Here is a 27,604-nt window from a genome sequence, read left to right as displayed (position 1 = left end):
TACCAAGGCATTATGGCATCGTAAAAGAGAATTATGTGGTGATTTCAAGCAAGGTTATTCTAATAGTTTCATGTTTTGGGTGTGGGTTTTTTTCAAACTACTACTGCTTCAAGAATAAAACAACAATAGAGCACAAGTTAAAAAATACAAGAAATTCTGTCTCTCAAGTATAATTTTTTGTATTTTTGATATTAATTTTTTATCAGCTAGATATTTTTTGATCAATAGATTCATATGCACTCATACATGTATGAATAAAGTATATGTTTATATGTATATGTATGACTATTTTCCCAGTTTAAGAAATTTTCTTTTTACTATGTGTTGCTTTTCTCTTTCTCCTAGAAGTGACTTAGCATAAAAATGGCAATGCAAAGTATTCTTGTCTTGATTAATTTAGGTATGTTTACTTTTAATATTATACATTCGCTTTTCAAACTTAGACATGTTTATTATGTTCAGGTATTTCTATATATACTAGAATTTGTGTTTCAGTGTCTGCTGAAACAGTCATCTGGCTTGCTGCTTTCTAGTGATGTAGGGTTAACTGCAGGGAAACTTTTCCTAGTCTAAGAAAAAGATGAAAAACAACAACAACAACAACAAAAACCCAGGCTCTCTCTTGCAAATATAAACATATCATATTTTATTTTTAATTTACATCAAAACCCTCAGAGAAACTGGAGATGAATCTGGGCCCTCACTGGCTTTTTGCACATGTTTTTTCTGGCACATTTAATGTCCTCTGTTTAGCCCCAGCTATTTGCCATGCCTCCCACACTAGTTGGAGCCGGCATACTGTTAACTAACTTCTTGTTTTAAATGAAGGGCTACGCTGACAATTAAATGTAGGATTGTGCATGCTTCAGTGCCGTGCCTTATTATAATCAACGTGAGTAGAAGCAGAGTGCTGAAATTATGGGTTTTAGTCTGCATCTGCATGGCATTATTATGCTTATCAAGGTGAAAATGTCGACGCTGAAGAATGTAATTGTGCACCTTAAGCTGCAGCAATAGTTAAACTGAGCTCCTGCCCCGACTATTAATGCGTCAGTGTTAGTCTTAAGAGGCACTATAACTCTTTACGTAGGCAGAGCTTTCAATTCATTAATTTATTTCCTTCCTTTCTGGTTTTTTTTGTTGGGTTTTTTTAAGACTTTTCTGACATAAGGTTTTTCTGTTTGGGTATTAATTCAGTATAGATTTTCTGATGCATTTTTTCCCTTCTAACGAAGTCAGGGAGCAGAAAGCACAGCATAGGTTTGTGTACAGCTCCACTGCCATCTGGGAGGTCAAGTCTCAAATGAGTTGAGAGACACTTTGACAGTCCATGCATGAGCCGAGACTGCTCAAGTTAGTTATCAGTAATTTGGATGTGTGGCTCTAGTCTGGGTACTTATTATATCAAACCAAAACAAATAGGCAAATAGTTCAGTGAATTATCTATGTTTGGTAGATTATCATTTTGATCTGACCACTGTCTCACACAAGTTATGCATGTTTTATTTGTTGCTTTTAATGTTTAGTCATCTTGAACATTTTGATTCGTTATTCCATTATGTTGGAAAACAAATGCAATTGCCTTAATACAATATAGTACTTTGTTGGATTTCCTATATTTGCTTTGCTTATAAGTCAGTCACTTGTAAATTATGTATACAGAGGGGAATACCACTTCTCTTTACAAGAGGGAGGGAATGTTTTCCCCTCCAGAGTCAGAGCAATTCTCTTGAGCTACTTAGACTTTACTGAACCCATAGAATTCCCTCAAAGCATGTGCCAAAATCCATCCCTATGCCTGCAAATTAGTTAGTATTTCCCAAATTATAATATTGTAAATTCTGTAACTCCTCCTTTTCTTTCTTTCTTTTCTTTCTTTTCTCCCTCCCCTCCACAATTTCCCTGTACAATAGATTTGCAGGAAGACAGAGTAGGCATGCTAATATAATAAACATTTTATTTTGAAATTATTTCAACGTTTTAATTTCTTAAAAAAAAATAGAAATTGCACCAGCTTCAGTATTTTATGAGTCATTATCTTAAACTGATTTATTTAGTTCTAAAATAATATTTTGCTACTCTCAATCTAATTTTTGCCATGAAGAGAAATACAATGGACACTCAAGGATCTGAAGATTACATACATGATTAACATTTGCTTTTTCTACTCCATTGTGCAAAAGGAAGACATTAGTTAGAAAATATTTGTATTTATGAATTATTTGGTAATTTTCTTAAAGATAAAATTAATCTTAGCTACATAGAGAGAGAAGATTTCACTTGCTTTTGTTGAAACATTTGGCAGCCTAATAGAAATGGCAGGCCCCTTGTGCCTTTGAGCATCTCTAAGGAACTGACTGTGGAGGGGAAGGAGGACTGCAGATGCACATTAAGCAGAGGCAGAGAGTGGGAAGATTAACACTTCTGGATTTACTCCTGTATAATTTGTGGAAGTGAAGAACTTACTCATACCACTCAAAATAACTAAGAAAAATTGTTTTGCCTTGGAAGCACTGAACCTTGTCATGTTTTCCAGTTGCCAAGCACCAAACTTCTGCTCGTCCATATGTGAATGGAGTCTTTCATAGCGGGCTGCTGGGATCTGGACTTACTCAAGGTACAGGTGATGGCATGCTTATGCTGCAGGGAGAAGACAAGGTATAAGGCCAAGCAAGAGGGTCAGATTTCAATTAAATGCTAAATAGCATTAAAAGTGATAAAAATATATTCACTGCCATTTAGCAAAAAAGGTGTATTTTCTGCTACTGGGCAGGGAAAAGAAAAAACCTGGGATGTTTGGAGCAGTAGTTGATCAGTCTGAGAACCACAGTTTTCCTAACAATAAATATAAAAGTTTCAAGTGTTGAGTTTGTTTCTAATCTTGCTCGCATCAATATAAATCTAGAAAAGCTCAGTGAAGCTGATGAAGTAAAACTAATACAAATCAGTATTTTAAAATGAGACAGTCAGCCACTTTTTACACATTACTGTCACAGCTGTATATCTCTACTGATTTTATTAGAGTTATATATCAAGATCAGACTTTTAAATCATTCTAAAATCAAACCTCCTATTGCAATGACAGGTAAGTCCTCTCTATTACATACACTGAAATATAAGTGAGAGGCCTTTATCAATTCTGCAGTGGTGAAGCAGAGTCTGCATTTCTGACTTTTTCTCCCTTACTCCCTGTGTGATTCCTGTACAAGCAGAACTTTTAACTGATCTCCAGGAGCAAAAGGCTCTTTGAGAGACAATTCCAGACTGGTTCAGCCTGGAAGGAACATCTGGAGACCACCTAGCCCACTCCTCTCCCCATTGAAGCACGGTCCTCATGTCCAAGTGGCTTTTAAACATCTCCAAGGACAGAGACTCTACCACCTCTCCCTGCTGGTCCAGTGCAGAGTAAAGAAACTCCATGTCATGCAGCTGGAGTGAAAGTTTGTGCTGTAATTGCCTGGAGTGGAGTGGGAAGGAGGAGAGGGGAATAGGCTGTGACATGGCATTGCTTTGAAGCTCCTATCCAAGTGCAAATAAGGCTCATACTAAATAAGTCCCTGCTAGGGACTTATCTATTTTTACTTGTAGTGTTTAGCTTGCAACCAAAAATCCATTTTAGTTCAATTCTTGCAGCATTCAGAAAAACATCAAAATGACAGTTTACTTCTGGTTCAAGCAAAACAATGGTTTGCATGATGATCAGTTCAGCTTCATGGTTTGATTACAGAAAGCCTTGATTTTAAAATATTGAGCCTATCTCTGCCAAAGGATCAGACCTTATAATTTTTTATCTAAACCCGACATTTTCCTAGTGTATGTAACCCCTCTCTGCCCTTCCTCTTTCTCTCTTGGCAATAAACTGCTGACAAACCATGTTTGATTGTCTTGTGAAGGTGAGAAGATCAAATACATACCGAGTATTAACAAAAAAGAAAGAATATCCCTTGGGGGGGAAAAATGTTACAGAACATGCATTTACTTGTACTGCTGGAAAGAGTTGTCAGGCATGGTGAAAAACCAGTTCAGAGGCCTCCTGCCACCGGGAGGGAGCGGGACTCTCAGCCCCACACAGGGGCTCTTTCAGGAGCACTTCCCTCACTCTTTGTCAGTCAGGAGCTGGGCTGAGGGAGGCATGAAGGAAAGGAGGGATGTTGCTCCCAACCACTAATATTACAGCTGTTCTGTCTTTCTTACAAGCAGAGGGTAAAAAGCCTTGCTCCAGGACCAAAAAAAGCAAGGCCCTTATTCTTCTCCAACAGCATTGTATCTCTGTTTTGTTATTGTTTATACTTTTTCCCTGATTTCTTTTTTTTTTTTTAATTATTATTATAAGTTTTTTTCCCCTGAGTTCTCTGTGGAGAATGAAACAATCCAAGATTTAGCCCTCTGTAATTAGGGCCACATTAGTGCTTGATGGGAAAGCAGTAAGGGACTTGTCTTACAAGTTTAGCACCACGAGTGATTCCCCACAGATTCTGGAATCCCAGAATCATAGAATCTCCTGAGTAGGAAGGGACCCATAAGGATCATCAAGTCCAACTCTGGGCCCTACGTAGGATACCCCAAGAATCACACCCTGTGTCTGAGAGCATCCAAGAGCACACCCTGTTCAAGAAGCATCCAAATGCTTCTTGAACTCTTTCAGGCTTGCTGCTGTGAGCAGTTCCATGGGGAGCCTGTTCCATGTGCCCAACCACGTTCTGGGTGAAGAACCTTTTCTTGATATCCAACCTAAGCCTCCCATGGCACAGTTTCATTCCATTCCCTGAGGTCCTATCAGTGGGGACCAGAGCGAATCCCTGAGGGATCACACCATGCACAGGACCTGAGCTGTGGCCACTCACTCTTGAGAGCACTCTACGGGGTGGGCTTAGAGAGCCAGAGGGCAGAGGCTGACTAACATCTTAGCAGCCCTTGACATGTTGCAATACATTATATGAAAGCTCAGTAGCAACAATTTTGTCTCTGAATTACACTTAAAAATTACAGATTCTATAAACGTTTGCATTTACTGTTCTACACAAATACATATAGAAAAAACATTCTGTCTGAACCTGATCCTTGACTGGAATATATGGGTTTGGTACTTCTCATTAGTCTTGTCCATGCCAGTTTACATTACAAAACATTCATTTACTGCTAGCCTCAGAGCACGTCATCTCCTGTCCTCATACTCCAGTCAGAACTCAAAGGTAGCACTGAACAGGAAATAAAAATAAACAAAGGAAATATAGAATCAAAGAACTAGAAAGAGAGAGAGTGAAAATAAAAGTGTTTTTGAGTAAAAGAACAAGAAAGTTCAGTAGTCTTGAGTTATTTACAAAGGGCCAGAAACTCAAGTTCATTTAGTCTGATAAAACAATATGTATATCAAACAACATATCCAGAAAGCTTACCAATAAAACTCTTCATCCTCAGAGAAAAATGTTTATCTTGAACATAGAGGAAAAGAACCTTTAGAAGTTAATATTCGTGCCTCTCCATCTGCACCAGCACCTCTTGAGTAAAAATGTTCTCATTTTCATCAAGAGTATAATATAGATACATATTAAAAAAAATATGTACACACACATGCATGCACACAAACACATATTGAACCTCATATTTCTAAACTGAATAATGCAGCAATTTATTTTAATATGAGTGAAACTGTGATTCGTGCTTGACTTGAGCTTAATTTGAAAAAAAATTCTCTGGCACCGTGAAAGGGCTCTAACTTCCCAGCTGCTATCTTGACCTAGCTGACAGGTAAATCAGGTACAGCTTTGTTCCTCCAAGGTTATCCATTCCAGGGATACGTTTTCTGTTTAGTATGCAGGATTACAAAACCACCCTTTGAAGATGTGGAGTTGTCTTGCTCCTGCTAGATCTTAAGCTTCCTTTAAACTATGATGAAGTATAGAGAAAAGAGTTCTAATCACCAAAGAAATTCTTTAAAGCATTGATGTTTTCAGCTGTTAGATCACCTTGTAATAGCAGCAATGGAGAATTAGAACTCTTGTCCAGTTGTGTGTGGCTATGTATGCATATGGCTATGCATAGAGACCTCAATGTGACCATAAAAGGAATCAAACTTTGGCCTTGTAGCTGTTCTTGTGTCAGTCACTGTAAAAAAATTCTAGTGCTAATTTATTTAATCTTACAACCTAATCCATTACTGACAGAGCAAAGCAAAGTTAGAAAACAAAACATTTTATTATGCACGAGTTTCTTATTAGAATAGAATAATCCAGCCAGAAATACTCAGTGATAGTAAATATTTGCAAGCTTGAGTAATATGCTTGTCACCACAATTGGCAGAATTGATCTTGCTGAGTGTTCACTTCACAGTTCAGAATTATCCCTTCTCACATCAAGTCTCATATAGACAGACTCCTTTCCTTTTCAGATTTGTACAGGCAAATAGCTGGTATAAAACACAATTTCATTGCAGGCTAATTTAAAATTTATTAGAAAAGAAGGCAAAGTTTTAGGTGGAAAAAACCCCACATTAATTCTCAATCTGCTTTTCTGGAACTATGCCTATTTGTCACATAGACTCAATAAATATGATAATAGCATTATAATGTTAGCATCTTGACAGACATTCTATTTTTTAGCAATCCTCTAATGTAGAAATCCCCAAATTTGTTTAGCATACTTGCTATCTGATCCAAGATTAATTTTAAAATCATCTCACAAGATATGAATGGAAATGTTTCTGTAATTTCACAGCTCATTCAAGTCTGCTTTATCTTGTGCTGCCATTTGCACCTCTGAAAAGCAAGTGTTGGATCTTCAAGTGGAATGGTTGCACTTCAGGCTTTCTATGGGCACTGCAATTCACACAGACACAAGAAAGATGTTTTAGTCTGGTCAAATGTCTTATGAGCCATTGTGCTTGTTCATCAAAATACTTGTGAAGTAATGGCAGAGAAGTGAGAGCGATAACAGAACAGAGTTTTCAGGTTTATTGCACTTACCAAGGGCTGTTTCAGATGTGCTCCAGCCACTCAAGTTCCTTGACACTACTTGAATAAATCAAGATTATGCTCTATGGAACAGTAGAGGAAAAACTTAGGAATCAACGATTACTTCAGTTTAAACAATAGTACTGCTGACAGTTCAGCATTTCTGAACTCTGTTCATCTGGGAATTATTCTGCCTTATTTTGGCTTGCTTGCCCAGAGTGCTGGTGTTAGAGCTGAAGGACTTGCATGTGCAGTGCAGTGAGAAGTGTTCTAGTAAGATTTCTTTGGTGACGCATGAGCATGGTTCTAGTCAATGCATACTATTATTCCATTTCCAGAGCCAGGAAACTCTGGAGAACATAATCTTTTTTATTGATGGAGTGCAAGGTCATTTAGTAACCACAAAAGTCAAATATGGCATCTATTCCAGATGATTTATAATGAAGGAAGCCCTTAACTGAATGCCATGTGAGGGCAAGCCCTTATTCAATTTCAGTGAAAGCCTTACAAATATTTTTAAAATACTAGTATGATGAAACAATACTTTTCACTTTTTGAGGGAATGTCTAAACAATACGTTTTATTCAGTTTCATAATAAAAACTGTTTATAGCCCACACCAAACTTCACGAAGCAGGGTGCAAGGAGCATCTTGCTTACCCATCAGCTACAAACTTCAGCTAGTCCATTTAACAGCCCAGTGAAATAAAGCAGGAACAATTGCTAAGTCGATTACAACCAATAACAGGTGTTTTAGGAAGTGTTGTCTCAGCTGAGCTGCTCTGAGTGACTGTGGGAGGGTGGTTTATTCCTTCACAGCCATGCAGCAAAGGGATGTGCATGTGGTTGCATGGCAAGACTTCTGCTTCAGTTGCTCAGTTTTGTCACTTTCTGAATCCTGCTGGCTCTATTAAACAGATTAATTAATTATCCACATTTCATACGTGAATACAAACTATACCGTCGTGATACTGCATTTTCATGACTTCCTAACATGTCACCATTCCTAATGCTGAGGTTTTATGGTCATCTTTAACTGACATAATGGTGGGTGTCTGCTTAGAGTCTTACCTTCTTCTCTCCCCTGTCCTCAGGTACATGTGACCATCCCTATGCTTTGCCAAAATCAACAGCTCAGTTACTTCATCTCCAGCTTGATCAGGAACATGCTCAGACTGATTTTTTTTTTTCCTACACACATACAAATCAGGCCTATGGTCCAAATGCCCATGAAATTCCAATTTCGTGGTACAGAGATGGATGAAGAAGCCAATGTCAGGAATAGAAACAGCCCTGTTGTCCAACAATTGGCATTTCTGTGGTCATCACACCACAGCCCAGGACACCAGAGGAAGAGCTACTACCTCTACTGTCTCTAAAATGATCTGCTTTTCACTGGCAAAGAAATACAATGTTTATAGTGCAAAAACCTTAGAATTTAATTTCAATGTATAATTAAGCAATTCACAACAACTGTTTTGTTGTTCTGTACTCACCACTTGAGTAATAAGCACTTTTTTTTAAAAAATGGTTTCTTAATGTGAGCTCCTGACAACAAAAGTACAGGGAAACTAAGATATGGTGTTGTCCTTGGGCTTACTGATTTCCCTGGACTTGGGTGACCATGAAGGTGAGCTGCAAAGAAGCCTAGACATAAAAGAGAACAATGTAACCTGGAAAACTACTGGAAAGAGCTGGCAACACTGTACAATGGCTGAGATTTACTGTAAGAGGGCTCTTTGCAGGTGTAAAATATATGCTAAAATGAAGAGAGAAAACACCATTGATGAAGAAAGTCAACAATAAAGGAAGGGCAGGAAGTAAAATGGCAAAGTGAGAAGCAGGAAAAAGAAGTGACGGGTTGCAACTCTGTGGTGTCATGTAATGGAATAAAATGGAAAGAGCAAGGAATTTTGAGTCTGCAATTAAAACCAATCCATAAATTTACTTTTTATTTGAGATGTAAATGATTGCTTAAGCCTAGTTTTCTATTAAGATGTTTCCATGTAAAAACAAATTTCCTCTGCATTTTTAAGTACTTGGGATTTCTATTAGTATTTAAATATTATTTAAATACTTATCATGTATATCTAAAACGACCAAAAGAGAAAATAACTAAGAGCTTCTTAAATTTTCTGACATTTAACAGTACACATAATGCAGAGGCTTTATAGAATGCAGATAAATTTCCTTGACCTACTGTTGAAATCTCAGTCTTATTGGAAATCTAGCTCTGGGACAGTGAAACCAAGAAACAGGTACACTTACACAGATTTCTGTTCCGAGAAGTACAGCCTTCCTGTGGATGGCAATCTGGCCTGTGACTGAGGTTTCTCCCATCTTTTGCCTAGAACAAGCAAATGGTTGAATTCAGTGAAAGAAAGTAAATCAGAGAACATCAAATTCCTTTAGGAATGGATCCTAGCAGAAAGTATTTCCACTTCCAAGTAAGGAATCAAAGCACCTCAGTCACTTTAAACAGCCAGCATGTGATGGCATCCACTTCCAAGCTATCCAAGGGTAAGCACATGCATGCAACACTAACTAAATAACTTTGAGCCATATCTTAATCAGTAGAGACCTGCTATTTTAGAAATCACAGAAAAAGATTGGTTAGTTTTTGAAAAAGAAGTGTTAGTTCATTATCATGTATAACTATATATTGGGGACAATATAATTTTATTGGATCTTGTTTTTCTAACATCTTACAACCCCCTGAAATTGCAAAAAGAAATATAGGTAAGAATATACTTGCACTAAACCAGTAAAATTATAATCTAATTTGCATTTTAACAGCTAACTTGTTGCTTACTTTTAAATTTTTGTTATTATGACATATTTTAATCTATAGTAGCATAACATAACATATAATTAATATAGAATAAAATATGAAATCACTGCATGCTATAACATATTAGAAATGCTATTTTTGTAGAATTTATTCAAAATCTGATCAGAAGTGCTTTGCAGACTCAAGGCAAAGGGATACTTCCTTGCTAGAGAACATGAGAGGTGACCTGCAGGGTTAACTGTTAGTATGGCAGAACAGGTACACAGCATTAATGCTTACTCAGAAGGGGTTATTGCACACTGAAAAGGTCAAATAGGGAATTGATATGGAATAACTCCCTCACTTACTTCATCACCACTTCAGAGATAAGCCCTAAGGCTAAGCAGATAAATATGGCTTCACTGTAGCCAAATTTTCTACAGAAGCTAAAGTGTCACAAAAGTTTGCTCTGACCATGAAGAAATGGTTTGCTCAACAGGAATGTACCAGAACAAGAGACACCAGAGTAGTTAAGTGTTTTACTAAAATAGGAACTTTAATAGAAAATACAGATAAAAATCTGATTGATTCATGAATCTAAGCAGACTGATAGCCTCAGGGTGAATTTTATCTGACCCATGAATATAAGATGGATAGGGACTGTCCCTACAGCCTCCTCTTCCAAAGAGAAGCACTTTCCTGTGTGGACTGGTTGGCAGTCAGGCTTTTTGTATCCAGAGTTGAAAGACGCCAGATTCTGGCATAGGTCTTTTTCTTTTTTACAGCACGTAAATCCAATACAGCATGTATTGGATTGCATCCTGCCTTGCTAAGTCCAGCCAGTTCTTCATGTCATTCTCTACCTGTAGGAAAAACAAATTATTAATTTGACATTCTCTGGGAAAAAGCTGTAATCATTCTGACCAGAATAAGGGACTCAAAATGCGTAGTAAACAAACCCTGAAAATCTACCAGGAAAGCCATAATTCCATGGATTTTGTAAATCGATTTGCACAAAGTACTTTTGCTTTTCAAAATTAATGTTGGATTTACTTATTTTTACCTTTTTATTTATGAAGCTGGGAGATATAAACTTGACCTTTTCTTCTGGACAGTGTAACAACAACTAATAGGATTCAACTTCCCTACAATAACTTACTTGGTCATAAACAATAACCTGACCTTTTTTTTGGAGACCATGGGAAAAATGTGTTAATAAAGAAACTTTCAGAAGCCCCGTATATCTGTTTAAAGACCTTTGTTTGAACTGTGGAAAAATTTGAGGAGTACTGGATGTGTACCAGAGATATTTTATCCACGGAGGTGAGCACAGGCTCTTGTGGAAAGGTGTCTTAATGAGACTCTATAAAATAAAAGGTAAGGACTGAAACAGAAATCAGCTTTAGAAATCTCCTGTGATACATTATCCTTGAACTGAAAAACTGTGGAAATTTAGGAATAGGCAGTCATCAGAAATATAAGATAGATGCATGATAGGACAGTAATCTAACAAAAGAGAGTTACCCAGTATGCACTAGTACTTCATCATAGTTAAAGAGAAACTGTAAAAACTTTTAAACAAGTGCTTCTTGAATAGCTTACATCATTTACTATTGGATACTAGTGATTTCACTGTGCAGTTTACTTAAAGAATAGGGAATTTGAGAAAAAAAGGCCAACTTTTTTCCCCCGTTTTTGGAAGGTGATAGTAGATGTTTATATGGCAGGATTAATCACAGATAGTTTTCTCAGAATATGAAATAAAATAAACAGTTTCCTTTGGACTATTTTTCATACTACTTAGTTTTATTTTATACTTGAGATATTATACCTTTCATAGTAAAAATTCTGTTGCTCCATTGTGTTTTGGGATGCCTTTAATATTATTAATTTAGAATAAGAAACTTTACTTCTTTTTTTCAGTATCTATGAAGCATTTTTAAAAGTCAGCACAGTATCTGCTTGTCTGTGCATGCAAATAGGAATAACTATCTGGGGAACACAACCATGGCAAAAGGTTATGTTTGCCTTTTATTTAAATACTTTTAGACTATCAAGTGGTTTAGAAGTCACTCAATAAATACTAGAAGTCAAGGAAAATAGTTTGTTTTATCAACATGAAGATATTTTGAGTTTTCTAAGATGGAATGATATTTCCTGCTGCATTTTAATCAAGATTCCGTAAAATCATTGTTTTAGTGTATCTGCCACTATACTGCAACAGCATCTTGAGGTACAAGTGATCTGCAAAACCCACACGAGGACCCTTTCCTCCTCTTCCCTCTTGTGTCTTCAAAAGGCAAATCAGCATGAAAGCTGAGACTATAAACACCTCCATATGCATGTTAAAACAGTAAGATGGTGCTGAGGGAGATAAGTTTAACCAATATATACCATGGATCACTTTTCATTTTCTTGCTGCATGTTCTACTGGCATAAGAAGAACTTTTGGTTGCACATTGCAGGGTGAGAATAAGTTACCCAGTGCACCCACATTTGCTGGTTTAATATAAAGAAGTGTGTCTGAGTCTCTTAAGCTTTGGAATAGTTGTTTTCAGAGTATGCTACTGCATAGTTCATCTGAATTATTTTAATTTAATTTTAAAAATTTGTTGCTGTCTACAACTTGCTGTCTAGTTAGAAAACCCATAAACTAGTTTTTTTAATGTAAGTAGTTATGCTAAAAACTCCCCCATAAAACAGACCCCCAAACTTACCTACCCCCTTCAACTAAAAAAAAAAAAAATAAAAAAAAAGACAAGTGAAAAATAACATATTTTTAAAGACTAATGAAAATCATACTATACAAGATTGTAGGAACATGGACAATTTGAAAATAATAAAGTATTAAAACAGCCTTTTTTTTCGGTAAGTTCCACATATCTCTTTTCAATCTGACAGTTGAAAATTGTCAATTAAATAATGAAATGGGAGATTAATATGTCTTGAAACAGCAGAAGCAGCGGGAATCCAGAGGGACCAGCACTAATACCAGCTACCAGAGTTTGTGAACCGTGAAGGATTAGCTGAGTGAATTATGAGTGCAAACTGCAAAATTGGAGTCAATATGGGGAGATGGGCTAGAAGAATATGGAGGATTGGGTCTGTGTCTGGGGTGCTGTACTTTATTGAGACTGGATTTCTGGAAATATGGTGCAGTACTTTGAATTTTGATGCACTCTAAAATCAACCACTTCAATTACTCAAGGAACCCTAATCATTATTAAAACCAAGTTCTTCAATTATCTCTTCCCAGCCCTTTTATTTAAAAGAAAAAAAAAAATTAAAAATAACTGGACTGTTATGCTAAGAAATATGTGTATTCAAATGAAAAAGAATGCAGTTAGAAAAAAAAAATGTAAAAGTTCAACCTGGGTGCCTGAGCATTTTCTTAAAACAGTCATTATCTCAAAATTAGTATCAAGGCTGAAAAACTAAAATAGCTTATTAATGGACTGAAACTCCTTACACTTTTTCATAATGGGAGTCAGGTGTATAGAATCTTTTGAAAAACCTCACTAAGTAACTCTCTGCATCTGTAGGCACTTAAATGTCTTTCTCTATTATATTATTGTCAATTGATTTCAATTAGGGTGCCAGTATTTGGAAATATTGTAATTTCTTCACAGATATAAGAACAGTGGTCAGACACGGAGGGGCAGCAAGACTGTTTCAAAGGCACACTTGCAGCTACACAGCAATTTAACTTTAAGTGGGTAAAATCTAACTTTTTGTGAGAGAACCTATAAACTGCAGGTTGCAAAGTTTACCTATCACTTCTATGCAGCTTTTTAAGTTAGGGGAGCCCAGTTTCACAGAAGGGAGAGCCAAGACTACCCTTATCATTGTTGTTAGGTTACTTTGAAAGTATAAAGGGAATATGGAGCAAAGGAAATAAGCAGGGAGCTGGTGGTGTTTTCCAGACGTGTTACAGGTGATATTAACTACTGCATTAGCTGGGAACGGAGAGCATGGGAAGCAAATCATGGTTCTTCGCCCTTATAATGGCATAGCACTACCTGTGTATCATGAAGGTGCTCAGTATTGTTACTTGGGCTCAGCACAAATTTTGTAGCTCAATGGATCCTAAAACCCGAGCAACAGCTTAATTCCAGCAATACTGTGAAAGTCACTGATAAGAATAGGTTCTTCTGCACTTTATCAGGAAAATGCACTCTATCTCCATTTTCTTAATTTTCCTATTTTTCCATCTTTCCTGAAAAAAAAAAATCATAATTTTTAGCTTCTGTCTAATGTTTCATCCTTAAGGATTTCATACTTGTAAACAAAATGACTGAAAGCTGACAGTTGGAAATGTCATGTCTGCTGTCAGCCCTTCATGAATAATTGACACTGAGATTACCAAGGGAAAGCTGCAATTATCCTGACTCATTAACATATGAACTAAGCCAGGTTTTCTTCTGTGGTTGTAGGATTTTCCTTCAACTCCTTGATGTGGAAGGTAAAAAAATCCCATCGGGAGTTTGCTGTACAAAGAATAAGTCTGCATGAATAAACAGAACCTTAGAACTATGAAGATGTATTAGAATTTCAAGTAGTGTTTCATTTCATCTTGCATATACTCTTTTGCTACACTGTTATTTTACAGGGAATATCACTATGGTACATTTGTGTGCTAGCCTAAGGCTTGGAGGATAGCACTTTGCAAACAGAAGTGTCAATGGGAAGATCTTCTTACCCATGTTCACATTTTCATACACACAGAGATATAGGGGCCTACTCAGAAAGCAGAAATAGTTGGTGATCAATTAGAATTCAAGCAAGAAAAGTCTGCTGGATATAACAGCATCAAGAGAGGGAAAAATATTTTAAATAGAAATTCCTTTAAAAAAAAAGATAAAAAGAAAAATCTTAACTTGATTTTAAGACTAATTTTAGCAAATCAAATTTAAGCAGTGGAACAAGCAAGCAGAGTAGTCAGGAATTCTACAAGCCAGGAAATCATGTAAAGAAACAAACCTTCAATATTTACAAAGATAATAGAAATTACTAACTGCTGCTTCAGAGCATGATAAATGCTTACTCTTAATCTGTACTATATGACAGACTCAAAATTTTTTAGCTGCTGTGCAAAGATGAAGGATAGCCTTGAGGTTTAGGTTACAGACCAGATTAAATGTTCTTTTCTTGAAAAAAAGTCCTTTGAATTGTAAGTTGAAACCATGAAGCTATTTTCCACAAGTAATTACCACTTTGGATGCCCCTCACTGCTGGTTCCATTGCCTTTAGAAGCACACCATAAATTGGAGGCCATCATATCAATCTGTAGAGTTGAATTATAACTTCTTTGGTATAATGAGCTCTCTTTGACAGCCACACACAGTCAAAGTCATTGTTCGGAAAGGATAACCAAGCTATTGCCTCTCAAGTGTAATACACTTCATTAAAATGCAAGTCATTTCTTAAAATGCACATTCACTGAACTCCAACCCCTCATAAATCTTGTAACATTTCATTTCTAGTGCACAGCTCTGAAATCTTTAAATTTGGGCCTTTGGTAACTTTCCTTATAACCTTAAAACACATATAATTTTTCAACTTTAGTATTTTTCTTTTTTTTTTCCTTTTTTTTTGGTAAAAAATTGCAAGAAAAGACAACAAACATTTTGGAAGCTCTTACCTTTTTGATCCTTACAGCATACCTGTTAAAAGCAATTATTAATTATTTAGACATTGGGTCTTCTCACTCTGCTGAAGACTACCTGACATCTACACAATTTTTCCATCCTTTAATTTCATATCTTTGTTCTGGGTGATAATAGCTTGGAAAAAAAATTCATTATCTCTTTCTTGGTTTATAGGTAATTTCTTTTATGTGGCCTTTGTGTGGTCTTCATTCCCTCTTAATGATTTAAGTACAATGCTATCCATCTCAATGCAAACACAGAAAATAAAGAAAAAATCCCTAACTGCGTAAATTAAACAGGAGAATAAGGGAATTCTGAGGAAACAGAGGCCAGTCCCTGAAGTTTCCTCTCCATCTTTATAAAAGCAGTATTAGTTTGAAACCTACTGCATAAGTGTCAAAGAAATATCAATGACGATAGACGTGTCCAAGGCCAGGCTGGATGGGGCTCTCAGAAACCTGCTCTAGTGAAAGGTGTCTCTGCCCAGGAGGGCTGGGGGGAACAAGATGATCTTTAAGGTCCCTTCCAACCCAAACCATTTTATGATCCTATCATTCTATGATATCTATCTATCTATCTATGTATTAATTTTATCCAAGTCCTTTTTTACTTTTGAGTATTTATGTGTGTCCTAGTTAGAACAGCTGGGCCCAGTTCATCACTGGATGGGTGTAACCCAAAACTGTGTATTCTATAGCCTTCCATGCCATTTCCCAGAAACTGTTGTCAATAGACTATTTGCATCCTCTGCCCAGAGCAGCCTGATTCATCAGGCTACAAACTTGGTGCTAAGAGGCCTGTGAGATAGAAGGGTGTTTTTGTCCTCACGCCCATTGAGGAACCCCCCTCCATGAGGGAAGTACTGGGCATTCCTGCCTGAACTGGAGGATATATAATCTTGGAGTCTTGGGACTTTTTTAACCACTCATGGGATCCAGAGGAAGACTGCAGATCACCTCTCTCAACCAGACTGCAACAGCACTCTCGACTGGACTGCAACCACCACTTTTGACCAGACTGCAACAGCACTCTCACCAACAGGTTTTTCCCCTCTCCCTTTACTTTGGACTCAGGGGGCCCAAAGAACACCACTCTATTCATGCCCCAGGGTGCTGGGTTATACATTTGGGTTTTGTGGGTTAAAACCAATTGTTTGTCTGTATAATCGTACTTATTGTATTATTTTATTAAATTGTTATTCTGATTTATAATCTCTCTTTTGGGTTGAGTTCATTTTCCCCTGCTGGTTTACCTTTAAACCAGCACAATGTGGCATTTTTACTTGTTCTCCATACAGTTCCTCTGGTTTCATATACAGTGGCCTATTCCCTGTTTCTTCAAAATACAGCGTGAACCTGATAACAAATGATTGATGCTCAGATTTTCTTCTTAGAGTGGGTTCAGCATTGAGCAATGTAATACATATTCCTGTAATATTACGGCTGTATATACTGTATTGCACTCAGTACCCACAATTCTCAAGGAGCAGGGCAAGCCTATTTAAAAAAATCTTAACATTTAAATTTACACATAATCCTGCAGTGATCTCTAGAAACTGTCAAACAATAATTGCTTTATATAGCTGAATACAATTATGCATCATTTTTACCATAATCTACAATTGAATAAAATCAATTGTATATAAATGTAAGCAAAAATAACCTGTTAAAATTATAAACAAGATTAAATGTTTTCAAGCCATTTGTATGTATAATCCATATGAGCTCTCGGTATTCTCCTCGTACTCAAGCAGAACCAGAAAAGCCTCAACAGATATTTCCCAGAAATATCTAAATTTACCTTTTATTGGGATTGATTATGGCTTATGTACAGAAATTCATACACAGCATGGTAGGGATGAGGGTTGAAGCACATGTGTACACACATCATACATCTATACATATTCAGTCTGTGCCATGTACACATACACCTACAAACCCAGCCTCCATGTGCAGGGTTCGGCACAGTTGTTATCCTAAGTGACCTCAGGGTGGCTTTCCAATCTCTGGAATTTAAATGCCTCACTCTGTGGAGACTCAGAACAAGATGAGAACTCTAACTGAAGATTAAAGTGGAGCACAAGCCTTGCACACAGAAACATCACTTATTCATGAGCACTTACATACGTGATGCTGGAAGTCGGCAGAGCAAGTACATTTTACCACACCAGCCTTAAATAAGTAGAGCTTCATTTCTCTTATTTCCTGAGGACCAGACACCTAATCCCACTTTTTAAAGATGTAATTTGCATATAGTCTAATTGCCCTTTTTAAGTAGCAAAGCCTTTTACATGATAATGTTGACCAAGGTTGCCCATTTTAACAGACTGTTTTTCAATGCAGAGGCAGAGTTTTACACAAACAGCAGTCACTGGCTGTTATTTAACACAAGAGCATATTAAGGGAAAAGGAACAGGAAATAGAACATAAAGTTTCCACTTGGAGGTGCAGCAAAGCTGACAGTCTAGTACAAAAGACTAATCAGTACATAAGAGATTCAAGGTTGCCAGCAATTAAATCTAGCAGCAAACTGAGCACATTAAGGGGTCTCGGTCAAATCCTAAGAGTCCTACAAAAATTTAACTTAATCTTTGTCTTCCACTGAGAGCTTCTCAGGGTCTAGACCATTCTCCTATAGGGAGAATATAAAATCCCCTTGCACTATTTTCTATAACTTATGAAGCATATGTTAGACATCTATAAAAAAAAAAAAGGGAAAAAAAAAGAAAAAAAACTACTCAGAGCATTTTGTTTCTTCATGGAAGGAGCATGTGTTCTTCTTGTCACCCTATGTCTTTCAGCTGGTTTAGCTCCCCCTTTTATTCGTCATTCTCTCAGGTAACTTGGCAATTTCAGCATGTCAAACATCACTTGAATTTTGTTGTGCTAGCACATTTGCAGCTATGTTCCTGCCACTTTTGAATTCTAGCTTTCAATCAGAAACACTTATGATTACTTCCCAGCAGCATAATTTTACAGGCTCAATAAAAAGCCTAATTCTACACCAAACTGATAATACACTGCGTTTCTCAGAGAATTATCATTTTCACCTGGCTTCAGCAGAAAATGTAGAGACTCAAATGTCTTGTGTTCAAGAGGATTACCTCATGAAAGCAAATTAATTCAAGTGATGGCTCACAATATTTCAGTTTTAACTTGTGAATAGAATTTGAGCAGCTCCCTTAGCCCCTTTCCTTTAGTGCACTGAAATCAGAAGAGTTACAGAGACTCTTTTACTGGCCATGGGACAGCTAGAACTTATTGCTGACCTTTATCATAGAATCATAGAATGGTTTGGGTTGGAAAGGACCTTAAAGATCAATTATCTCCAACCCTCCACCCTGCTATGGGCAGGGACACCCTTTCACTAGACCAGGTTGCTCAAAGCCCCATCCAAACTGGTCTTGAACACTGCCAGGGATGGGATATTCTTCAGCTTAATGTGTTATAAAAATGTGTCCATGTCAATGTCTTTGGCTCAAAAGAATATAAAAATGTCTTCATCTTTAAAACTGTGTGATCATCTGACAATGAAGGAGAGGAAAGCAACAATCTCCAATGTAGCCAGACACATTGGTTCCCATTTGTTGCTCCTTTCCCTGCCAGTTCTCCAAATCCATCACTGGCTTCTTTCCTCACAGGCTGGCTGTGGAGCTGTCTGCTCAGGAGTATTTATGGCCATCAAACACTGCTACTTGAATCATTTCACTTTCCTCTACAAGAACTTCATCCCTTGCTCCTCAAAACCCAAAGAGACCTTTAACACAACATACCGGTTCTCGGGGAAACAAAGGAAAGGGAGTTTTGTGGATAAACAAGACAGTGTACAGTTTATTCGAAGCAATATTATTATTCCTTCCTAATTCCTTTCAGAACACACATGGAATAATGATTTAGATGAGAAACTAATGCACAAATTATCTAGAAATGGGGAGGCACATTCATCAAAGTTTGGTGGATTTAGGGAATCTACCAATGAGTGCAAAAAAGCAGCAAACTGTTCTGTTATTGCACTTATATATTAAATGTGTTTGTTTGGCTGGAGGTGTTTTTGTTGGGTTTTTTGGTATTCTGGGGTTTTTGTTTTCATTAAATACCTTTCTGGATATGAAGAAGATGTGTTTTCTCCTATTGTCTTTCTGCATAAAGTGTTAATTGACCGTAAATTTTGGTGTAGCTGTGCTGTTACAAGCAGTGAGAGAACATCTGAGACTGCCTTTTTTACTAGACCTGAGATCCTTGATTTATTAAACCTTACCTTCTAGACCCTTTCTTTTAGCCATTTCTTTGTCTTCAGCTCTGTTCAGTTATTTTGTATTGTTCCAGTTCTCCAAAGGGGACCACAGTAAAATCACAGTCTGGAAGGATACATTTTTCAGTGGGAACTGAAAATTAAATAATCAACTTTCATTAGCATTGCTTACTGATAGTTTTCTCAAATACTGGACCAATATTTTCTTTCACTTTCTTCTAATAACAATATATGATGCTTGCTGTTAATCCTGGTATCTTTTGGGAACTGGAATTCTTGTATGCCTTTGTTTTTCTTATTTAAACTGACACTGCAAATTTTATATTTTCTCTGTGTCCATTCACATAAATGTAAGCTAAAAAACAAAATGCATTTATTTTTATATATATATTCTATGTTTTCCAGATCTGCAGTTATCTGCAGAACTGTGGATGAAGCAATTTATCAAGTAAGCATACAGAGAAAAATCTAAGAGGAATGCTTGATATATATATAAAAAATAAAAATCAGTTTGTTCTTTCTTGCTCTTGCTCCGAGTGCAAAATGGAATACACATTAATGTGTTAAAATCTAATTTATTTTCTTTTTAAATTATAATCAGGTTCCGGGGTTAGTTTTTCCTAGTATATATTTGAAAAAGAAAATAATTCACAGCTCCAATTTCCCTTTATCTGGTTATATTGATAGTGGAGAGATGGGGCTGCTGAAGCATTACAAAGTCATTTCATGTTATTTTGCTGAGGTTATTGTTGTTTTATTATTAAATGATTTCTTCTTCTAGGTTTTCTTAAACATGATGATTCATATCCTTAATACATTAAAAGATAGCTTTATAGAAATATCTGACCAGAGCCATAAGGCTGAATTATGTGCAAATAGATGAAGACACAGCTTAAGTACATAGAAGAGATTTAATCCACAGCATAACAAAAATTAGAAACAAATAGTCATAGGGACATTAGAGATCTCAGGTCTTATTCTCCTAAGCTATAGTTATATTAGATCAAACTAAAATTGCAAAATAATAGTAATAAAAAAAAATACCTTGCTGTACTTAGATAGAAACAGCAATATTTTAGAAATATTTAAACCTACTGTCTTTCAGTTTCAACCCATCCCTCCTTGTCCCATCACTACATAGGGTCCTCCGTTCTAATCTTTTTAAAGATGGGTGCAATGTTTCCCCTTTTCCAGTCACCTGGGCCATCACCTGACAGCCATGACTTTTCCATTACCATGGGGAGTGGCCTGGCAACCACATTTGCCAATTCCCTCAGGACTCTGGGATGCGTCTCATCAGGTCCCATAGATTTATGTTCTTCTTCCCTTTCAAAGTATTGAACACACGAATCAAGAGTGTGGAAGAAAAAACTGATGAGCATCAGTGTTCTGTGCAAAGATTTTTTTTAAGTTTATGTGGACATCCTGGGTTCTTTACCAAAATATTCCAATGCTAAGTAGGAAATTAGTTCTTTGAGGGTAAATCATTATCGTCTTAACGGAATTATTTTTAAGTTAATATTTTTCAGCTTTTATGTATGCAAGTTTGTATATAGCAAGTTTTAAACTGCATAGTGATTGGTAAGACAAGAGATATTTCAGTTCCTTTACGACAATTTTGTTTCTTAAGGGCCCTATCGCTGTATGTAAGTTTGTGCAATTGCAACAAAAAAGATCTACAAAATATAAAGAGCTAGCATTTTATGCTGAACTGGTATTTTAGCAGAGGACTTGTGCTTCATTGTTTCTGAAAACCTGGAGTTGATAATAAGCCAATTTTGTGTCTGAAATGAAAAGGGTAAATAAATGATGTGCACAGGAAACCATGTGAACAAATCTGATACTGCAAATGTCTAATCACATGGTTTCAGCAGGAGGTAAGGAATGTAAATAGAAGTTAAGAACCCCTGCTGAACCTGGAGCACAGTTAACTTTATATACTTGAGTAATATTTAAATCTATGGGAATTCAATATAACATTAAGGAATCTCATGTTTAAAGGAATAAAGCTGAGATTATTCTTCTCGATTATGTGCAGTTACTTACATATAATTTGAGGTCCTCTTATTTTCATATCACTTAAATTCACAGTTCAGTTTCCCTTCTGGTTTGCTGAACTGCATAAATGCTTGGTTTATTGATATTTTGTGAATAATGAGGTCCACTAGTACATTCTCATAACTCATAAAATAGCAGCAAAGCTCCACATTTATCCAGCACATCTTTTTAATTCTGAGTTGCTAAATCAAAGAAATTTTATCTTCCTGATATTTGTAAACAATGAGATCACACAGTAGTGTCACTCAATTGTAATAAGCATTTCATTCGACACATCACACTATTATTTTTATAGTAGTATAAATACATCTTTATCAATTCACTTAAAATGGTATATTCACAATATATATAAATAATTCCCATATCAAAATATATATTTTGATTAAAATATTTTATCACATATTTTTTACTAAATAGAAAATTATTAATGTGTTTGAGAATTTTATAAGTATTGTCACACATACTAACTACAGTCATATATAAACAGATACAGATACACTCCATCCTTTCATAAGAAGGGAGAAAAAGCCTCACTCTGTTTCATCCTAGTCAGACTTAATAAAGATGTCCAGGGTTCTGGATCTTGAATAGAAAATCAAGGCTTCAGGTAAATTCAGGTTTCAAAACCTGAAGTCATCTACCTCTAAACCAGTATAATCTCTGTATGATATTTTTGGTAAGTAATCTCTGGTAACTAAGAAGTATCCCAAGTATGTTATGTATATAAAAAGCAAAAACATCATCACAGCTACTTTAATTTGGATAGAAATAAACTTCTCCCAGCTTTAAGGCTGATGCAGACATCTAGTTTGAAAAGTCCTACAGACGGAATCACTGATATCAAGAAAAAGCCTCTTCAAATCATCATTGAAATTAAAAAAAAACAAACTGATTTGTTTGCCATTAGTAAGTGATTTTTTTTTTGTGTATGTATATGTGTTTACCCCCAATTTTGCTTTCTTATTTTCTGTACAAAACTTTGATACAAGACAAGCCAGGCTGTTTCACAAACACTGCATCTGTGGACAAATGAAACAATAAAGATAATTAGATGGCAGAGTTGTAGCATGACATATTAAATTCTCTTTTCACTTACAGCTTTCAATTTTACACTTGAAAAAAAATGCAAATGTATATTCTCATATCGAAAGATGCAATGGGTAGGCTGATTATGACTACCAATTATATTTCAGATGTGAGGTTTCTTGCAGCAGCAAATGTTTAATAGTCTATAAAACTTTTACAAGGTTTAGTTTGGGCAAACTTACAGTTGTCTAAAGTTATTATTTTCTTTGCCAAACTCATCCTTTTAGGCAGACAAAATAACTGTCATTTTGGAACATTCAAAATTTTACACCGAAATTTGTGGTACAGAAGCCTATCAGGGAATAATACTGAAGGCAACACACTGTTTTTTTTCTTCCAGGGAAGAAAATACACATTTATAATTGATGGTTTAGGCTACATTTGCCTTTATAATGTCATTGATAAATGAGAAATGACATTTTAGTCTATTCCAAAACATTCATGGTTTAACGCACCAGAAGGTTACTACTGATGTTTGAGGTTGTCAAACCTACAGATTGTTTGAGTGGACAACCTATAACAGCTATGGCATTGTAATAGTAAATATGTCTGCATTTGCACTTAAACCTAAAGCACGGAATAACTTCTCTAACAGTTCATTAAGACGGTATCATCATGACCTACTAATCTTTCCTGTATCTAACAGTGTAAAGTTAGAACAAGAATGTTATCAAGTCTCAAATTATCAAGGCTGCATCAGAAACTTCTTTTTATATCCTTTAGGTAGAAAACAATAGTTTCATATGTTTTCATTATTAATTTTAAACCCTGCATCGAATCAGTCAAGGAGATGCTGCTCATAGGAGAGCTGCAGTCTCAGAATGGTTGAAGCAATGATCTGGTTTTTATTTAGTGCAATAGTAGTGATTCTTTATGTCTTAAGCTGTGTCACCAGTCACAGAACATCTTTACTTCTAATCTGACAGTTTTAATCTTTCACCCAAAAAGTTCAGAAAAGTGCTAGAAACCTCTGTACTTATATCTGATATCAGCATTTCATCATCTATGTGTAACTTCAGATGTCATGGCCATCTTAAGGGTCAAAAAGATATTGTCATACACATTGATTTTATTTTGATCTCTTGAAAGCAATTTGGGGCAGACTAAGGAAAAAAGCTATTAAGTCTTATCCACAAGTATTCTCAGATATTAACAAAACTACCTAACTGTATTAAGGAGGCTTGAATATATTAAAAAAGTTGTTAGCCATAGAACTAAATAAGTAATTGGTGGGAAAGAACTGATTTAACAGAAGTCAGCCAAGAAGCCCATTACAAATTCCTACCTTCAAAGTTGTCTGTAGACATTAAACCCAGCAAATGCCACTGTACAAACAGTAACAGAGAAGGTAAGCAAGAAGAATATCAAAAGTCACATAATAGGAATATTTTTTCAAAAGTGTTTGTTACTTTAGTTTTCAATATTACCACTTTCAATGTGAGTCACAAAATCAAATGCGGTGAAAAGCATATATGACAGAAAAATTATCATTTCAGACCAATCTAATACACTGACTTAATTATCCAATAAAATAACAAGCTACAAATAACATTTCTCAAAATCATTGAATTTCATAACTTTGAGTCAGATTACCAGAGTGCTGTTTTTCACCTGATCTCATTTTTCTCTTAGAATTATTGTTAATCTTGGAGAGGTGGTTTTTTCATTTTTTGGTTCAGGATATTGTATTTTTGAAGCAAGGAAGAGCTACATGATATGGAATCTTGCCAGCTTCCGATTAACAATAAAAATGTTAAGAGTATTGGACTGTAATATAATGATAAGATTAAACTGTGAAACAGGTTTGATTTTAAAAGACCTGATGTGAAAAAAAAAGTAATCCTCATATAAAATGTTATATATTATGGCTGAGGAGAAATAATAAACCAACTTATGCATATACTAAAAGTTAAAATATTCAATTATATTTTAGAAGTCATTCTTATCAGTGAAACACAGTTGTACTACCAAAATAAAAGTTGCATAATTGGAAATAAGAAAGTTTTAACTGTGTCCTTCAACTTTTTCCAAGGTGCCTGTTGATTTTTTTCTGGAAGAACACTTATTATCTCATTTCAGGGGGAGGAAAAAGAAAACAACTTCCACTTCATGCAAGATTTTCCTCCTAACTGAGCTACACCATTCCTCTAAACTTCTGCAGGCAGATCATATTTTAGGATAAGTATTCAAACTAGTAAGCCATGGATCTACATGAACATTTGCTTATTCATTTTGCATATGGAAAAAATGCAGCACACAGCTTTTCATATGCATGTTCATACACTACTTTTTGGCTTGGTTAGTCAGCCCATTTTGAGGATTTATGCTTTTGGTAAAAAGTGCTTCCAGGTATCATGGTTGGTTTATTCAGGCTTGTATAGAGACATTGCTACCTCCTAATTCAGTTTCCAATACAAACACAACATATCAGCTTCTGCAGAATGATCAAATACAGTGGTTGTTTGAATTAGATAAAATCAAAACATTAAATTTGCTGAACGTCACAAATATTTGACCGACAATTCGTTTGCTCATCTCTGATTCAGAAGAGGTTTTGTAAAACCCTTCTCAAATCTAGAACAAACTCTAGGACTTAATCCCACTAATCCTCCAAAGCTGAAAAATGAAAAAAAAAAAAATCAAATTAGTTTTGCATCATGTCCTGTTGGTCGTGCAGGTCAGCAGAAAACAAAGTGGTAGGTTAACAGGTCAAGCTGAAAGCTGAAATGCATTTTTTGGGGGTCCCAGGGTACAATCAGGTAATTCTTCTTCAAGGAATTTGAAACAGCCAAGGATCCTGGAGGCTCAGACTCACTGGTGAGTGCATTGATAATCCCCATGCTGACACTCCCCTCCCTCATGTGGCTCTTTGTTTGCCTGGCATCATATTAACAAATCCTTCCCATCAGTACTTTTTAATTCTGTTACATTAGGAATGTCTCCTAGTTTTCTTCTCATGGCAGAAGTTCTTACTCTTTATGCACCTAAGAACATTTCAGAGGACACAGTTTTAATTCACCATCGCCAGGTTTTCTTATCTAGTTGAAAATGCACAGACCTGTGCAAAAAATGTTCACTGAAGGGTTTGTGAAATGATGAGCCAAAAGCTCATTGCAAAGCAGTGGGAGAGGGGGAATAGAAAGCATAAAAATAAAGCAAGATTAAATTAGCCATAACTAGTCAAAGAATGATCTGAGCAAGGTAACAATTTATGCTAATTATGCTATGCAGCACTTATTTTGTTGTCTTTCCCCATTAAAAAGCTGAGTGACAGACGCAGTCCTGCTCTTCTTTGGACCAAGTAAACATGCCACTTGTTGCAGTGAACTTACAGACATTACTTCCATTAAAAGTAAGAAGATTACACCCTATCAGATGAATGGTGGGAGATACTGTTATAAAAGCCACAAGGTTAATGGAAATATCTAATTTTATGGTCTGCTACCATCATAATTTCCAGGATGTCAGAAAAATATCTTTGTTTCTACTCTAATTCTATTTAAGATATGGTATTGGAGGTTTTCATTTAGATAATGTGCATACCCTCATATTTGAAATAAAAGTACTCATAGATTTTGTAGATCACTAAGGAAAATGATTATGTTGCATGCTGGTGTGTTGATCCTTTGTAGATTTTTAAACAGCACTCAGCATTTATTTTCCCTTTTGTTTTCTGCATCTAATGAGGAATTCCTCAGTGGATTTCCCTGTGAAGTGCAGTTCAGAATATCTTTCATGTTGTTTCAAGTTTTCTCTTCTAGACATGCTATTTCACATGAAATAACCTAGATATGACTGCAGTTGTCTTTCTCCACGGACAATTTGCACTGTTGTAATTCAACAACCATCAGTTTCTATGCAATACTATATTGGTACTGTTACTTTTAAGTAAGCAGAAGTAAAATAAGCTTAAAGTTATTTTGAGGTGGCAGAACAGGATGTTTATGACACTATTTATGTATGCTGATTGGCCTTGATCATACTGTCTCCTGCAATATCCTCCATTTTGCCCACCTGGATACAGGAACACAGCTACTATTTATCTTAAAAAACAAAACAAAACAAAACAAAAAACCCGCTAAAGGTTCAGCAGACTTTGGCTTTGGAAGAAAGCTCTTCGTAAACACTTTTGTGCATAACTTCATGGTTAACTGAAAATATGCTGGTACAGCATCTTTACAGGTTATTGTTACACGGCTTGCAAAAGTCTAAAGCTATTCCAAATGTCAACATAAATGCTAAGCATACCTTCAGGCTAGGAAAAAGCCCACAGAGCCTGGGTTCATTTCATTACATTTCATTTCATTTCATCAGACTTCATTTAAAGCAACTAAAAATATAAATTTACCTTTCACATGTTCAAAAAATATAAATCTTTGTTTTATCAACTCCCAGCTGAATAGTACTTTTCCTTACTTGCCGATCCATGCAACGGTACAGGCTTGGGGAAAAAGCAGCTGGAAAGAGGCCGGGTGGAAAAGGACCTGGAGTGTTGGTTGCCTGCTGGCTGAACATGAGCCAGCAGTGTGCCCAGGTGGCCAAGAAGGCCAATGGCATCCTGGCTTGTGTTAGGAACAGCGAGGCCAGAAGGACCAGGGAAGTGATTGTCCCTCTATACTTGGCACTGGTGCGGTCACACGGTTTTGGGCCCCCCACTGCAAGAAGGACATTGAGGTGTTGGAACACGTCCAGAGAAGGGCAAAGGAGCTGGGAAAGGGTCTGCAGCACAAATCCTATGAGGAGAGGCTGAGGGAGTTGAGAGTGTTTAGCCTGGAGAAAAGGAGGCTCAGGGGAGACCTGAATGTTCTCTACATTTTCGTGAAAGGAGATTGTAACCAGGTG

The sequence above is a fragment of the Lepidothrix coronata genome, unplaced genomic scaffold (genome assembly GCF_001604755.1).
Source record: "Lepidothrix coronata isolate B3197 unplaced genomic scaffold, Lepidothrix_coronata-1.0 Scaffold82, whole genome shotgun sequence".
In the NCBI taxonomy this organism is placed as follows: domain Eukaryota; kingdom Metazoa; phylum Chordata; class Aves; order Passeriformes; family Pipridae; genus Lepidothrix; species Lepidothrix coronata.
This window is presented reverse-complemented; position numbering follows the sequence as displayed.